This window comes from Stegostoma tigrinum, unplaced genomic scaffold, assembly GCF_030684315.1.
Source record: "Stegostoma tigrinum isolate sSteTig4 unplaced genomic scaffold, sSteTig4.hap1 scaffold_491, whole genome shotgun sequence".
Classification (NCBI taxonomy): Eukaryota; Metazoa; Chordata; class Chondrichthyes; order Orectolobiformes; family Stegostomatidae; genus Stegostoma; species Stegostoma tigrinum.
In genome coordinates, this window is record NW_026728421.1 from 42,965 (window position 1) to 60,984 (window position 18,020).

Consider the following 18,020-nt stretch of genomic DNA (forward strand, 5'->3'; position numbering starts at 1 on the left):
ATTGGACGAAAACTCATCCATCCGACGTACGAGAGTTACAGCATTTCCAGTCAACGTTTAGGAAGTTAAAGTCTCCCATAATGACCACCCTGTTCCTTTCACTCCTGCCCAGAATCGTTTTGCCAATCCTCTCCTTCAGATCCCTGGAACTTTGCAGAGGCCTATTAAAAAACTCCCAGCAGCGTGGCCTCTCCTCTCCTGTTTCTGACATCAGCCCATACCACCTCAGTAGACCAGTCCTCCTCAAAAGCTTTTTCAGCCTCCGTTATACTGTCCTCGACAAACAAAGCCACACCTCCCCCTTTTTTCCCACCTTACCTGATCTTACTCAAAGATCTGAACCCTGGAACCTGCAACATCCATTCCTGACCCTGCTCTATCCATGTCTCCGTAATGGCCACAACATCGAAGCCCCAGGTACCTATCCATGCTGCAAGCTCACCTCGCTTATTCCGGATACTCCTGGCAGTGAAGTAGACACACTTCAATTCAGCTTGCTGTTTGCCAGCACACTCCTGTGACACTGAGATCCTGTCCATGTCCTCCCTATTCTCTTTCTCCTGTGTACTGAAACTACACCACAGTTTCCCATCCCCTTGCTAAGCTAGTTTAAACCCACCCGAACAGCACTAGCAAATTTCCCGCCCAGGATATTAGTGCCCCTCTGGTTCAAGTGGATACCGTCCTGTTTGTAGAGGTCCCACCTTCCCCAGAATGAGCCCCAATTGTCCATGTACCTGAAGCCCTCCCACCTGCAGCATCCCTGCAGCCACGTGTTCAGCTGAAATCTCTCCCTGTTCTTTGCCTCGCTATCACTTGGCACGGGTAACAAACCAGAGATAACCACTCCGTTTGTTTGAGCTCTCAGCTTCCAGCGGAGCTCCCTGAAATCCTGCCTGACATCCCTATCCCTCTTTCTACCTATGTCGTTGGTACCTATGTGGACCATGGCTTGGGGCTGGTCACCCTCTCCCTTCAGGACCCCAAAGACACTATCCGAGATAACACGGACCCTAGCACCTGGAGGCAACGCACCAATCGTGAGTCTCTTCGGTTCCAAACAAGCCTTCTATCTGTCCCTCTAACTATTCAGTCCCCAATGACTAACACTCTCCTCCTATACCCCCTTCCCTTCGTTGCAAGAGCGACAGACTCTGTGCCAGAGACCTGCACCCCAGTCAGTATTGAGGTAATGCCTCATCGTAAGGAGGTCAGAATTGACCGAGTGGCAGATATTTAGAGGGTCAGTACTGAGGCAGTGCACAACCGTCAGAGGGTCAGTACTTCAGGAGAACCCCATTATCAGAAGGTCAACACGAATGGAGAGTCACATCGTCAATGGTTCAATCCTGAGGAACACTTCATTATCATAGGGTCAGTCCTGAGGCAGTGCTTCATTGTCAGAGGGTCAGTATTAAGGTTTAGAATTGAGGGAGTGCTATCTGATTATGTCACTCTGACAATGAGGCACTGCCTCAGGAATGAGCCTCTGACAATGAGGCACTTTCTCACTTCTGAATCTCTGACAAGGAAGCATTCCCTCAGTGCAAACCCTCTGTATGGACCCGATGTCAATGAGGCACTCGCTGAGTACTGACCCTCTGACAAAGTTCCAATAGCTTACTACTGACCTTCTAATCATGTGCCCCCTACCCCATTTCTAAATCTGTTACATTGAGGGCACTGCCTCAGAACTGACACACTGGCTATAAGGCAGTCCGTAAAGACTGACCCGCTGATCATGAGGCTGTCCCTCAGTTAATGACCCTCTAAATATGAGGCACTCCCGTAATTCTGACCGTCAGGAGCTACCTCAATGTTGACTCACTGATATAGAGGCACTGCCTCAGAATTGACATGCTGACGATGGGGCACTTGCTCAGGACAGACCCTCTGATAGAGCTGCAGGTTTGATATTAGAGCAGTGATGCACCACGAGCAGGTCAGTATTAAGGGAGTGCCACACAGTCAGTGGACCAATATTAGGGGAGTGCCACACTGTCAGAGGATCACTCTTAATGGAGTGCTGCACTTGTGGTGAGTGAGTACTGAGGCAGTGCAGCACTGCAAAGGGTCAGTAATGAGAGAAAGCTCCATTTTCAGAGGGTTAGCACAGAGGAAGTGCTTAATCAGAGAGTTATTTCAGAGAGAGTGCTGTATTGTCAGAGTTTCGCACTGAGGGAGTATCACACAATCAGAGGTCCAATATTAAGGAAACAGTGCACTGTTGGAGGGTTGATATAAAGGGAGGGCTGCACTGTCAGAGGGTTAATGATGTGGGAGTGCTGAAATATCACAGAATCAGTCCTGAGAAGTGCTGCACATTCAGAGAGTTAGTGCTGAGGGAGTGGTCTAATGTGAAAAGATTGATATCAAGGGGCACTGCCGAAGGATCAGTAGTGCAATACTGTCAGAAAAACAATATTGAGGGAGTTCTGCTGTGTCAGTGGGTCAATATTACAGGATTGCTACACGATCCACGTATCAATGTCAGATGGTCAGTCCTGAGGGAGTGCTGCACTGTTGGAGGGCCAATATTGAGTGTGTGCGACACTCAAGAGGATAATTTTGTTGGACTTGTGCACTGTCAGAAGTTCAATTGTAAGCAAGTGCCACACTGGTCGCGGGTTAATATTATGGGAGTGCTGCACTGTCAGACGGTTAAAGATGAGGGAAAGCTCATCATCTGAGAGGGCATCACTCCCTTCAGACGAACCCTCAGGCGGTGCAGCACTCCAACAAGTTAGTTTCAGAGGCATGTTGTCCCATCAAATTGACCCTCTCAGACAGGAGCATGCACTAAATATCGATCCTCTCACAATGCTGCACTGCCTTAATATCGGCCCTCTGGCAGGGCGGCTCCCTTTCAGTACACACCTTCCAACAGCACAGCACTCTCCCATCATTGACCCTCTGACAGTGCAGTACTCTCTTAATACTGAATGTGTCACACTGCTCGACACTGTTGGAAGGTCAATACTAAGAGTGTGCTGCACTGTTAGACAGTCAATGATGAGCTAGTGATGCATGTGCGACATTCCCTCAATTCTTATCCCATTACAATGAGGCACGGCATTAGTATGGCCCTCTGACAAAGTAGCACAGCTTTAGAACTGACCCACTGATCATGAAGCTTTCCCTCAGTACTGAACCTCAGAGTGCTCCTCAGCCACAACACTGACTCTCTAATCCTGCAGTACTGTCTCAATTCTGACCTCAGTCCTGACCCTGTTACGTTGACATTGCAGTTCTTCCTTACCATGGACACTCTGGCCATGGGACAACACTGTTGGCCCTGTTGCAGTGCAGAATTCACTGACACTCACCCTCTCCCATACCTTCAATACTGAACGTCTGATAGGACTGCGGGCAGCTGACTCTGACAGTGCAGCATTCTCTCAGTATCGACCCTCTGACAGTAATTAGGGGACTGCTGCATTGTCAGAGAGTCAGGACTGAGGAAGAGCTGCACTATCAGAGGGCAAATATTAATGGAGTTGTGCACTGTCACAAATTCAATATTAACAGAGGGCTGCACTGTCAGAGAATCAATGATGACGGGGCAGTGCGTTGTGAAAAGACCTGCAATAAAAGGCATGCGGCCTGTCAGAGGGACTAAACGGAGAGCTTCACTGTGAGAGGGCCAACATTAGTAAATGCTCCAGTCTCAGAGGGTCAATGTGATGGGAGAACATCTCTCTGACATTATCTTGTTGGCGGGTCAGCGCTGACGTAGTGCTGCACCGTCCGAGGGGTCGGAGAAAGGGAGTGATGCACGACCAGGTGATCAGGGAGTGCTGAAGTGAGGGGGTCGTCAGCGATAAGTGGGTGAGCTCTGAGGGAGTGCAGCACAGTGTGGGGTCAGCACTGCGGGAGTGCTGTTCTGAGGGGGATCAGGACTGAAGGGGGTCAGCACTGAAGCAGGTCAGCGTTGAGGGAGTGCTGCACTGAGGGGTTCAGAATAAAGGGTATGCTACACTGAATGGGTCAGAAATGAGAGGGGGGTCAGCACTGAGGGAGAGCGGCACTTTAAGATGTTCAATATTACTGTGTCCTGCACTGTGAAAGGGTCAGTATGAAGGCAGCACTGCAATATCAGAGAGGCAATGATGAGTGTGTGCTGCACTGCTGAAGGGTTAAATTTGAAGTGGTGTCCCACGGCCAGAGTGTCAATGGTAAGGGAGCATGGTATTCTCACAGTGTTATTGCTGAGAGAATACCAGTATGACGGAGGGTTAATACTGTGGCAGAGATGCACCGTCAGAGAATCAGTCATCAGAGAGTACGCAGTGTTGGAGGGTCAGTACTGAGGGAGTGTTTCACAATCAGAGCGTCAGTTGTCTGGCAGTGCTGGAAAAGCTCAGCAGGTCTGGCAGCATCTGTGGAGGCAAAAACAGAGCCAACATTTCCGGTCCAGTGACCCTTCCTCAGGACTGTTCTGAGGAAGATCTCCAGTTCTGAGGAAGGGTCAATGGACTCGAAACGTTGAATCTGTTTTCTCCTGCACAGATGCTGCCAGGCCTGCTGAGATTTTCCGGCAACTTTCTTTTTGTTCCCGACTTACAGCATCCGCAGTTCTTTTGTTTTTTATGTCTGGCAGTGCTTGTTTGCTTGTGACCTTCTGAAAGCACAGCACACCCATAATCTTGGCCCTGTGACAGTCCAGCACTCCCTCAGTACTGATCCTCCAACAATGGAGCATTCCTTCAATACTGACCAGCAGCGCAGCACTTTATTTCTGAGAGTAGTCTGAAAGAAACTACCTTTGCTTACCGAGAGAGACAGGGAGAGCAAGTGCGTATTCTGTAGGTGACTCAGGATGTATTGTAACCTTAACAAGTCAAACAGTATTTCAGATTACTTTATAATTAAAGATTATTCTAACTGTCTTCCTGGAAAAGTACAGCCCCAACAACATGGGGCTGATACTAATACACTCACTCAGAAGTGACCCTCCAGCAAAGCAGCCCTGCCTCAGAACTGACCCTGTGACAATGAGCTACTCCATCAGCAGTGAATCTGTAATCACGTGGCACTCCCTCAATTCTGAAAACATTACACTGAGGCTCTCCTACAAAGGCCTCTGCGTTTTAGGGATTATTTACAGTCATCCCTGTGTTTTACAGGTTATTGAAAGGGGTCACTGTTTTCGGGTTTATTTTCACCCTCCAATCTTGCAGCACTCCCTCAATTCAGGCGTGTAGCAGTAATGTCTCCAGACTGAATCTCGAAAAGTGTTGCAAACCCTCAATTCTGATCTGCTCAAAATGAGCCACTGACTGAGTATTGGCCTTCTGACAAAAAGTCACTTATTCAGAACTGGCCTTCTGACAATGTGACACTCGTCCACATCTGACCCTCCAGCAATGAGGTACTGCCTCAGAACTGATCCGCCGACAGTAAAGCACTGCCCCCTCAGTTCTGACCCTCTGACAGAGCTGCAATACTTCAGGACTGAACTTCTAATCATCTTGTACTCCATCAGCTCTGAATCCAATGCACTGAGCTACTGACTCAGTATTTACAGTCTGCTCCTAATACACCCTCAGAATTGACCCTAAGGCAATGTGACCCTGCCTCAGAACTAACTCTGTGACAATGAGGCACTTACTCAGCGCTGAATCTCGAATTGTGTCGCACTCTCTCAGTTTTTAGGCACTCCTTCCAGACTGGCACACTCTCAAGGCTGATCCTGCAGCAATGAGGAATTGCCTTACAACACAGCCACCAACAACAAGGCCCTCTTTAGGACAGTGTCTGATAACGAGGCACTCACTTGGTTCTGAGCCTCTGACAATGAAGCACTTGCTCAAGTCTGACCACATTAAAATGAGGCACCCTCAAACTGATCTGAAACACCTCAGTTTCGACCTTCTGATGGCTCTGAAATGCCTCAGTTTATATCCTCTGACCGGTCTTTTAATTCTGACACAATTACAGTGAAGGTCAGCCTCCGTGCTGACACTCAGAGTACATCACTCCCTCTGACAGTGTTGCACACCCTGAGCATCACTGACAGTTTCAGCGTTCCCTTAATATGGACCAACTCACAATGCAGCACTCCCCTGACATTATTATTTACATTGACGATCTGACAGTACAGCCCACCTCAGTGCTGACCCTCCGACAGCGCAGCATTCCCTCATTACTCACCCTCTGATACTGTAGCCCACCTTTGGTAATGACACTCTGACAGTGTCACACTCCCTTACTATCGGCCCTTAACAGTGCAGCACTCCCTCAATGATGACACCGTAACGATGCAGGATTCCCTCAGTCCTGGCTCTGCAACAGTCAAGCATTCAATCAACACTGGCCCTCTGTTAGTGCAGCACACCCCTAATATTGATCCTGTGACAGTGCAGCACTCCCTTAATATTGGCCTTCCGACAGAGTGGCACTTTCTTGACGAAGACACTCTGACAATACAGTTTTCCCTCATTGCTGATCCTCTGGCAGTGCAGCATTCTGTCATCATTGGCACCTTGCCAGTGGAGCTACATGCTTCTTATTGACCCTCCACAGTGCAGCACTGCCTCTCTACTGACTCTACAACATTAATATTGATCCCCGAACGGGAGGTTCTCTTTCATACCCACCCCCACAAAGAGAAGCCCTCCCTCATCTTTAACCCTCTGACAGTGCAGCACTCCCTTAATATTAACCCGCTGCCGGTGTGGCACTCCGTTACAGTGCCGAACTCCAACAAAGTGATCATCTGAGTGTCGCACACACACTCAATATTGACCCTCCAACAGCGTAGCCCTCCCTCAGAACTGACCGTCTGACATCCATACACTGATAGTGTCGCAATTCTGTAATATCGACCCCCACCGACGCAGCAGAACTCTCTCAATATTGGCCTTCGGACAGTACTGCGCTACTGATCCTTCGGCGGTGCCTCTTGATATCAATCCTCTGACATTATAGCACTCCCTCAGTACTAACTCTCTGAACGTGCAGCACTCTCTCAGGTCTGATTCTGCGCTATTTCAGCACTCCCACGTCATTAACCCTCTGACAGTGCAGCACTCCCTTTATATTATATTATATTTATCAACTCTCCAACAGTGCACTATTTCCTTAATATTGGACCTCTGATTGGACAAGCTGACGGCATCTCATGTTCTTTATCGACAGAGAGTCAGTTCTGTGGTAGTACCTCATTGTAATGGGTCAGAGTGGGTCTAATCAGTCCAACCCCAAACCTAACCGCAGCTTCAGGCCTAAGCCTAGCCTCAGGCCTAACACTCACCCTCAACCCCAAACCTAAAGGTGGTCTGAGCTCTAACCCTAACCATAGACTCAGCCCGAAGCCTAACCTCAGCCTTAACCCAAAACCTCTCGCGAGCCCTACCCCGAACTCCAAACTTAACCTCATTAGTCACCCTAACACAAGTCTCATCCCTCACCCTAACTCTACCCTCATCCAAAACCTCGTCCAATCCTCACACCTAACCCCTAGCCTTGGTCCTAACCCAAACCCTAACCCTCGCCACCCTCTCACGCTAACCCTCATTGTTAATTAGTGAGTACTGAGGTATAGCAGCACTGTCAGAGCATCAGAATAGTGGGAGTGAACTACGGTCAGACTGTCGATACTGAGGCAGTGTCTCATTATAGAAGGGTCAGAATTGAAGCAGTGCCACACTAACAGAGACTCAGTACTGAGGTACTGCAACAGGGTCATAGAATCTGAACTGTGGGTGTGCATTATTGTCAGAGGGTCATGATCTGAGGCAGTGTCTCCTTGTGAGAGGGTCAGTACTGACAGAGAGCCTTCCTTGCCCGACGGTCAGTACTGAGGCACTGCTTCTTTGTCAGGGGGTCTGGAGGGATAGTGTCTCATTGTTGGTCAGTCCAGTGTGAGGCAGTAGCTCATTGGTGGAGGGTCAGTCCTCAGGGTGGGCGGATGATGTGGAGGTGCTGGTGTTGGACTTGGGCGGACAAGGCTGAGTATTGACACTCTGCTCCAAATGCACTCTCTAGTTCTGACCCTCTGATAAAGGCAAACTCCCTAATTGCTGACACTCTGCCAAGTAGGCACTGGCTCAAACAGACCCTCTGACAATAGGCCACTGACCCTCTGATAGAGCTGCAGTACCTCAGTGAGGCAGTGGCACTCCTTGAATTCTGATCCCATTACAATCAGGCACTGCGTCAGTACTGACGCTCTGCCAAAGAGGTACTGCCTGAAAACTGATCCAATGACAATGAGGCACTCCATCAGGACTTACCTCTGACAGTGCTAGATTACCTCTGTACTGACCTTCTAAAATGGGTGGCACTCCTTCAATTCTGACCCCCTTACAACATAGCCCTGCTGCAGTGCCGACCCTCTGACAACAAGGCATTCTCTGAAGCCTGATCCCCTCAAGATGAGGTCATACTTCAGTATTAACACTGACAAAGAGTCACTTCCTCTATATTGACCCTCTCATTGTGCGGCACACCCTCAGTTCTGATCTTACGACAATGGGGCACTTTTGACCAGCTGACAATGGTGCTCTCCCTCAGTTCTGACACCTCCACAGTTCTGCACTACCTCTGTACTGACTCTCAGTACTGACCCTATTCTGATCCATTACAATGAGGCGCTGCCTCACTTGTGGCTGGATAACAATGATGCACTCCATCGATTCTGCGCCGCACACAGTGCTGTAATACTTCCGTACTGCCCTGTAATTGTGTGGCACTCCCTTAATTTTGACCCCCTTACACTGAGGCTGCGCCTCAGTATTCACCTCTGAAAATAATGCACTCCTACAGATCTGGCCCTCTGATGCTCCTGCAATAACTTAGTTTTTATCGGCTCGTCACGTGGTTAGCTTCAATGCTGATGCCATTACACGGAGGCAGTTTCTCAGAACTGACCATCTAACAATGGCACTCCCTTCGGACTGTCAGATACAGCCACACTACCTCCGTTTTGACCCTCTCATCACGTGGCAGTCCCTCAATTCTGAACTCCTCACAATGAGTCGCTAACTCAGTACTGACCCTCTGACAAAGAGGCACTCCCTTAGGGCTGACCTTGCACCAATCAGATACTGCCTCACACCAAACCCTCTCGAATAATGAGGCACTGCTTCAGTACAGACCCTCTGACAAAGACGCACTGCCTCAGAACTGACTGTCCAGCTATGGCGACCGGCCACAAAACGGACCTGCTGACAATGAGGCACTTCCTACCATCTCCAATCATGTGGCATATCTCTAATCCTGTGGCCCTCTCTCAGTTCTGTCGCCATTGCATTGAGGCATTCCCTCTTCGTTGATCCTCTGAACTCCCTCAAGACTGACCATCCACCGTTGATGCACTACCTCAGATCTGACCCACCGACAGTCCTACAATCTGTCACCATTCCATGTAGCATTCCAGCAATTCTGACCCCATTTCAATGAGACGCTGTTTCAGATGGTCACTCTGAAAACGAAGCGCATTCTCAGGACTAAATCTCTGAAACTAAAGCACTTCCTCAGTACTAACTCTCTGGCAGGCAAGTATTGCAAGTTAGCTTAGGGCTGAGGTTAGACTTGGAGCTTAGGCGAGGGTTGGGGTTGAGGCTAAGCGTTAATTGGGGCTGTGTGTTACGGTTCATTTTAGGGCTGAGGCCATAGCTAGTGGTAGGGCTGAGACTAGATGTTCGGCCTGAGGATCAGCATTAGGGCTGAGGGTAGGGAGGGTTTACGCTGAGGATAGGGTTAGGGTTAGGGTTAATGCTGAGGTGAGGGTTAGCCTGAGGCGAGCGTTTGTATGGATTTAGGGCTGAGGCTGGGTTTAGAGTCAGGGTTCGGGCAAAGAGACGCTGCCTCAGAACTGACCTGCTGACAATTAGCCAGTACCTTAGGTACTGATGAGCTAATAAAAAGGCCCGCTCTCAGCACTGACACTGCAGCAATGAAGTCTTGCCTCACAACTAACTCACAAAGGGCTCATAATTGAGCAAGTGCCGAATGATGAAAGGGTGCGGACTGAGGTGTTGCACAACTGTCAGAGGGTCAGAACTGAGGTATTGCATCATTATCAGATGGTCAATACTGCAGCAGTGGCCCACTGTAATAGGGTCAGAAAGGTCATACTGAGGTCTTGCAAGATAGGGTCAGAACTGTTGGAGTGATTCATTATCAGAGGGTGGGCACTGAGGCATTGAAGCATTGACAGAGGGTCAACACACTGTCTGTATTGAACATGTGGCAATAATGTTCTGACTCCATAACATCAAGGCACTGCCTCAAAACTGACCCTTAATCCTGACCCTCACACAGTGCTGCATTGCCTCAGTCGTGATGCTGCATTCGTGTGGTACTAGCAGTTCCAACCCCATGAATAGGATGGGCTGAAGGGTAACATTTCTTGATATTTGAGAAATGGTTGACTTTGAATGAGTCCTGTCAGCGTTCCTGTTTTACAGTTAATTTTATTTCTGTAACTGCTTTTTTTCTTTGCCAAGTCGTTTGTTACACCGGAGCAGAGGGAGCATTTTGTTCCTCGGCACTGGACGTCATCTCGGAATGAGACCGCGAACGGTGCCAGGAACAACCTCAGCCTCCAGGCCAGCCATTGATCGAGGGGTCCCTCACGGCCACAAGAACATGAGGCTTATTCTTTTTTACTCTCTACTTGTTATTCTTTTTAATTACTCTTTCTCCATCTTTTATTTCCTCAATAAATGTTCATCTTTCAGAAAATTGGCAACCATTCCTTTAACTGCACTTGATAGAATCACAAAAGAACCACTTCGATGTACGCTGTCATCAAAAACACACCATTATTTTGAGGCACTGCCTCAGCATTGATCCTCTGACAATATCGCACTCCCACAGATTTGACCCTTGGACAACGAAGCAAGGCCTCAGTATTGAAGCTCTGACAATGCTTCAATCCCTCAGTTCTGACCATCTGACAAGGAGGCACCTTTATTTCTGACCCTCTCACAGTAGCAATATCTCAGGACTGACCTTCTATTTGTATTGCATTGCCTCACCTTACAATGAGGTGCTGCCTCAGTCTTGCCCTTCTGACAATAATGCACTCCCACAGTTTGGACCCATTCATATTGCTGCATTTCCTCAACACTGACACTAAAAATGTGTGGCAGATCTTTAGTGCTGATCCTTTTACAAGGAAGCATTGTCTCAGTATTGACCATCTGACAATGATGAACTCTCACAGGGGTCAGGACTGAACCCCTGTCAATGAGGCACTTCTTCAGTGCCCGCACTCATTATTCGCCTTCTGACAAAGCTTCAATACCTCAGTACTGACCCTCTCACAGGGCCGATCTTCTGTCAAATCTAGAGAATTAATACAGAGGAGGTGTCTCTTATTAGAGGGTCTGCCTGAACTCTTGGTTGAAGTGTTCAATAAATTGCTACAACCTGAAAGAAGTAATTCTTCCCTGAATTAATAGGCAACCAATTTGAAAATGTGGCCTCTGGTCGTAAAATCTTTCACAAATGGGAGTAATCTATACGGATATACACTAACAAGCCTCTTAAGAATCTTAAATGTCGAAAAAATAAGTTTTTTTTCAATCTTATAAACTCCAATGAATGTAGCCCAACTTTCCGAAGCATAGCAATCCCCTCTGCCATTTCCGAAATCAACCCAGTCAACATGAGGTGTTCGGCCTCCGCAGCACTCGCTCTGTGGCCGTACATGACTTCTAAGTTACCATCCTGCTACTACGATTCTACTTCTATTTACGATGCAGTCCTCCGTCCATCCGAACATACCACCCTTGAACACACGGGCTCTTTTCTTTTGAGACACCTTATGAGCTGTACCTTAGCAAATGCTTTGTTGAAATCTCAATGTACTACATCAACTGGTGGTCCTTCGTCAGTAATGTTTGTTTCCTTCTCAAAGCACTGTAGCAAGTTTGTCAAGTATTATTTCCCCTTTATGAAAGGATGTTAACTCTGTAGGATGTTATAGCACACTCAGTACCCTGTTATTTCATCTTTCATTGCCGGCATGAACATCTACCCAGGTTGACCTAAATTGGCTACACTTGCTTACTATTTTGTCCAAGTATCTTTGTAATAATGGTGTTATGTTCACAATCTTTCAATCCTCTGAGAATTTTCCACAATCTAAGGATTCTTGGAAGATTATCATCAGTGCCTCCATTGTATCTGTAGCTGCGTTGTTCAACATGAGAGGATACAACTCATCATACCCCTTGGATATTTTCTGTACTGATTGGAGTTATGTTTGGAATTCTGTGCAGTGACATTCACTTTTAACAGTTTGCTAAATACTACCAGGAACAGAAATTGTGATCCAGCTGCAACTAAACTAAAGCTTTCAGCACACAAGGAAGTGTTTCAATTCAATATGAACCTCTTAACTCCTGAAAAGGGCAACACGATTTGCCTCAGTCCATAAATGTTCTTTCTCCAACATCCTGAGATGCATTATCCGTATTTCTTCAAATTTACCACAGAATCTGTTTCACTCACCCTTTCAGCAATACGCAGAACAACAAATCGGCATTTTTAGTCCCCCTGTAGCCTCCGTTGCACACGTGCATTGTTAGATGATTATTTATTTGTGTGCCTGCTTTTTTGCTCGAATGGATAAAGGTAAATTTCTGTTCTTTTGTCATCAGAACTCTTGCCTCCTCACTCTCATCTTCCTTGTTTTATCCTGTGCTGGAATATTTAATTTGTTGACATATCTGAAATATGTTGTTGAATGGATCGGGTTTTGTAACATTGCATTCCCCATAGACCATCTACCGATATTGTTGCTTGTTCTAACAGTTATTATCTCGCAGAGTGGAAAATGCAGTTTGAAAGCAATGGAACGTTATCGATGAAGAAGTTGATGCATAAATTGCTGCGATCTTCCAAACTACAAACTCACCTTCAATTCTTTCTCGGTCAGAGCATTATGCCGGCGCAAATGAATCGTGTTCTCAATGGGACTTCCAAAACCATGGAATTGAATTTGCATGTTGATTTCTTCTTCCCTCTTCAGAAATGCAAAGTAGTATCGTGATGAAGCTTCCAAGGCGATGATTGTGTCCTTCAATGAACGGAAAAGTGACTTTTAGATTCATGGAAATAATTCACGACTTCTATCGACATGAAATGCAAACTTTCTCCCTGCATATGACCCAGTCTCATTTTATCGTATCTTTCTGATTTTACACGCCATGGGATAATCATTGCAGTGTAACAGAAATGTTGATCATGGAAATTTATCACTGTTTTCATAAATAATGGCAAATTTTCAACATCTTGCAATTGTATGAAGGCTCAGTCTCATCACACCTCGCCTGCTGCACAAAGACATTCTTACACTGCTTTCAATGTTAGGGCTGAAACAAAACACAATCATGACACAAATGCATCAACACACTACTTTCAATAGGATCTGATATCCTTGCCAGGCACTGGAGGGGTTGCGGAGACTGGTGAGTGGACAAAGTCGTTCCTCTGTTCAAGCAGGAAAACAGGGACTTTCCAGGAAACTGCAGACAGGTGAGTGTCTCATGTCTCAAAAGTATGGGCTAATGAGGGACAGCCAGCATGGCATTATGCGGGGCAGGTTATGTCTTACCAAGTCAGTTGAAGTTTTCACGGAGGTGACAAGGGTGATCAATTCGGGTAGAACAGTTGATAACATATACATGGATTTTACGAAGGTTTTCAACAAGGTTCCTCATGGTATGCTCATCCACAAGATTAGGATCCATGAGATCCATGGTGACTTGGCCTGCCCATATAAGGCAGACGGTAGTGGTGGAAGGCTAACAAAGATAACACAGTATAGGGCTGGAGGAACACAGCAGGCCAGGCAGCATCAACAATGTCAGCTTTCCTGTTCCTCTGATGCTGCCTGACCTGCTGCGTTCCTCCAGCTCCACACTTGGTTAACTCTGATTACAGCATGGACAGTTCTTGCCGTCTCAGTGGTGGAAAGCTGTTTTTCTGGCTGCAGCTCAGTGACGAGTGGTGTTCCGCATCGATGTGACTTCTGCTGTTTGTGACATATGTAAATGACTTGGTGGCAAATGTAGACGGGGGATTAGTAAGTTTGCAGATGATATAAGGACCAATGGACTTGTGGGCAGCATGGAAGGTTGTCAAAGGACACAGCAAGATACAGACCAATTGCAAACTCGAGCGGAGAAATGGCCGATGGAATTTAATCTGGGCAGGCATGAGGTGTTGCATTTTAGGAGACCAAGTGTTAAGGAAAGGGATACACAGTTAATGGCAGGACCCCAAACAGCAGTGAAGTCCAGAGGGATCTTGGGGTCCTAGACCATAACTCCCTGACAGTAGCCACACAAGTAGATAGGGTGGTCAAGAAGGCATATCGCATGCTTGCCTTTATTCATAGGGGAACTCAGTGCAAGAGTCAGGATGTCACATTGCAGCTTTGCAAGACTTTGTTGAGACCACACAGAGTATTGCATTCAATTCTGGCCGCCACATTACACTAAGGATGTGCAGGCTGTGGACAGGGTGCAGAAGAGATTTACCAGCATGCTGACTGGAATAGAGGGTATGAATGAGAAGGAGGAGCTGGAAAAACTCTTCGTTTTCTCTGGGGCAGTCGAAGCTGAGGGCGGGCTTGATAGAAGTCTATAAAATTTGGAGATACATAAATACAGCTAACGGTCAGAAAATTTCTCCCCCGGAGTTGAAGTGTCCACTATTAGGGGGCATGCATTTAAGCTGAGAGGGGGTGGGGGGGAAGTTCAAAAGAGATGTGAGGGGCAAATATTTCACACTGAGCATGTTAAAAGTGTGGAATACATTGCCCGGGGTGGTAGTGGATGCAGATACGATGAAAGCATTTAAAACGGTCTTTTAGTTAAGTGCACGAATATGCACGGAATGGAGAACTATGGATCAAGGACAGGCAGAAGAGATTATTTCATTTCTTGTCATGTTTGGCCCAACACGGTGGGCCAAAGGGCACATTCCTGTTGCTGTAGTGTTCCAAGTTTTATGCTCACTTGTATCATGATTACAAAAAGTAGGATTGGGAAGAATATTTGAGAAGCATTTGAGAACATTATTTCATGTAAGGACAAACGGGATAAGGATTAGGTGACACAGCACAATCAGATTTTGGAGCCCATGATGAATCATACGGACCTCACAAGCACCAATGATCAGAGGGATCTCAGGATCTTGATGTGTATGCCTGTTGATCCCCCAATGTAATGGACGAGGTCGTTGAAGTGGTTTGGAAGGCACATTGGATACTTGTCTTTATTAGGCTTAATATTAAGTGACAGAGTTTCAGAATAGGTAGGGTATGTACAAAATGTTGGTGAGACCCAACAGTGAAGTCAACGATGAGAAAATACAGTGAGACTTGGACAACGATCAGGCTTGGCCTGATAAAGGATGTTACATTTGCACCATACAAGTGCTAAGCAGCAATCAGCTCCAGCAAGAGAGAATATGACCATATCAAAAAAATTCCATGTCCTTACACTCACATCATCCTTACATTTATTTTTTTTTTAAAATGTGCAAGTGCTATCCAAGCCATGCAAGGCTACGGGCCAGGTGTTGGTAATCAGGTTAGAACAATTCAGTGCTTGTCCTTGACTGTCACAGAATCCATGAGCTTAAGAATGTATTTCTCCTGTATTGTCGACTACTGAGGTGCTTGGCTATCCACTAAACCAAGGTTAACACTGATCTAAAACTAAACTGGGTCAGTTATATAACCAGCAGTAGCCAGGCCCATGGTACAAACCACCCTGCTGTGGGACAGGGTCAGGCAAATCCAAGTGAGCGAGCGTGGTTGGAGACTCATTCATTGGGGGCATAGATTCTGTCGCCACATTTGAGACACCAGGGCTGTGTGTTGCTTCCCTGGTGCCAAGGTCAAGAACATCTCTGAGTGGTTGCAACAAATTCTTAAGGTGGAGGGTGAGCAGCCAAAGGCCACCGTGCACGTTGGTACCAATGACATAGGCAGAAAGAGGGAAGACATTCTGCGGACGATGTACAAGGAGTTAGCAAAGAGGCTGAAAGGCAGGACCCAAAGGGTAATAATTTATGGGTTGCCACGAGTGCCACATGTTAGAGAGTTGTCATAGAAAGATAGGTGAGATGAATGCATGGTTAAGGAGCTGGCACAGGGGGCAGGGTTTCCGGCTCATGGATAATTGGGACCGTTTCTGAGCAAGGGGTGACCTGTGCAAGAGGGATGGGAGGCAAGACGCTGTGAGCGGGACAGGACAGAGGGGACAAGTCGTTGTGAGCGGGTTACGACGGAGGGGACAAGTGCCTGTGAGCAGATCAGGAAGGAGGGGCAAGTCGCTGTCAGCAGGACTGGGCTGCAGGGGGCCAGCCGCAGCGAGCGCGACAGGACTGCAGGGGGCAAGTCGCTGCGAGCGGGTCAGGGCTGCGGGGGGCCAAGTCGCTGTGAGCGGAACAGGGCTGTGGGGGCCAGTCCCTGTGAGCGGGTCAGGACTGAGGGGGCAAGTCTCCGTGAGCAGGACAGGGCTGCGGGGGCCGGTACCTGTGAGCCGGTCAGGACTAAGGGGGCACATCGCTGTCAGCGGGACAGGGCTGCGGGGGCAAATCGCTGTCAGCGGGACAGGGCTGCGGGGGCCAGTACCTGTAAGCCAGTCAGGACTGAGGGGGCAAATCGGTCAGCGGGACAGGGCTGCAGGGGCAAATTGCTGTCAGCGGGACAGGGCTGCGGGGGCCAGTACCTGTGAGCCGGTCAGGACTAAGGGGGCACATGGCTGTGGGGGCCAGTACCTGTGAGCCGGTCAGGACTGAGGGGGCAAATCGCTGTCAGTGGGACAGGGCTGCGGGGACCAGTACCTGTGAGCCGGTCAGGACTGAGGGGGCAAATCGATGTCAGCGGGACAGGGCTGCGGGGGCCGGTACCTGTGAGCCGGTCAGGACTGAGGGGGCAAATCGATGTCAGCGGGACAGGGCTGCGGGGGCCGGTACCTGTGAGCCGGTCAGGACTGAGGGGGCAAATCGATGTCAGCGGGACAGGGCTGCGGGGGCCGGTACCTGTGAGCCGGTCAGGACTGAGGGGGCAAATCGCTGTCAGCAGGACAGGGCTGCAGGGGCAAATCGCTGTCAGCGGGGGCAAGTCACTGTGAGCGGGTCAGGGGTGCGGGGCCCAGTCCCTGTGAGTGGGACAGGACTGAGGGGGCAAGTCGCTGTCAGCGGGGCAGGGCTGAGGGAACAAGTCGATGTGAGCGGGTCAGGGCTGCGGGGGCAGGTCCCTGTCAGCGGGTCAGGGCAGCGGGGGCCAGTCCCTGTGAGCGCGACAGGACTGCAGGGGGCAAATCGCTGTGAGCGGGACAGGGCTGTGAGGGCCAGTCCCCGTGAGCGGGTCAGGACTGAGGGGGCAAGTCCCCGTGAGCAGGACAGGGCTGCGGGGGCCAGTCCCTGTCAGCGGGACAGGGCTGCGTGGGCTGGTACCTGTGAGCCAGTCAGGACTGAGGGGGCACATCGCTGTCACCGGGACAGGGCTGCTGGGGCAAATCGCTGTCAGCGGGACCGGGCTGCGGGGGCCAGTCCCTGTGAGCCGGTCAGGACTGAGGGGGCAAGTCGCTGTGAGCGGGTCAGGGCTGCGGGGGCAAATCGCTGTCAGCAGGTCAGAGCTGTGGGGGCAAGTTCCTAGGAGCGGGTCAGGGCTGTGAGGGTAAGTCCCTGTCAGCGGGTCAGGGCTGCTGGGGACAGTCCCTGTCAGCGGGTCAGGGTGCGGGGGCAAGACCCTGTGAGCGGTTCAGGGCTGCGGTGGCAAATAGCTGACAGCGGGTCAGGGCTGGGGGGGGCCAGTCCCTGTGAGCGGGTCAGGGCTGGGGGGGCAACTGGCTCCGAGTGCGTCAGGAGAGAGGGCGCAAATCGCCGTGAGCGAGTCAGGACGGAAAGGGCAAGTCGCCGTGGACGGGTGAAGACTGCAGGGGCAAGAGGCTGAGGGGGTCAGGACAGCTGGGGACGGGTAATGACAGAGGAGGCAAGTTGCTGTCAGTTGCTAAGTACTGCAGGGGCAAGTGGCTATGCGC

The 18,020-nt window shown here is 49.1% G+C and overlaps 1 long non-coding RNA gene across 1 annotated transcript in view; it reads right to left on the reverse strand.

Moving 5' to 3' along the window:
- Nucleotides 1-13,032, reverse strand: part of LOC132208647 (uncharacterized) — a 30,538-nt gene extending 17,506 nt beyond the window's left edge. The window contains exon 1 of the long non-coding RNA XR_009444773.1: nt 12,875-13,032. This is a non-coding gene — a long non-coding RNA (uncharacterized LOC132208647). The remainder of the gene's footprint in view (nt 1-12,874) is intronic.
- Nucleotides 13,033-18,020: the final 4,988 nt, after the last annotated feature.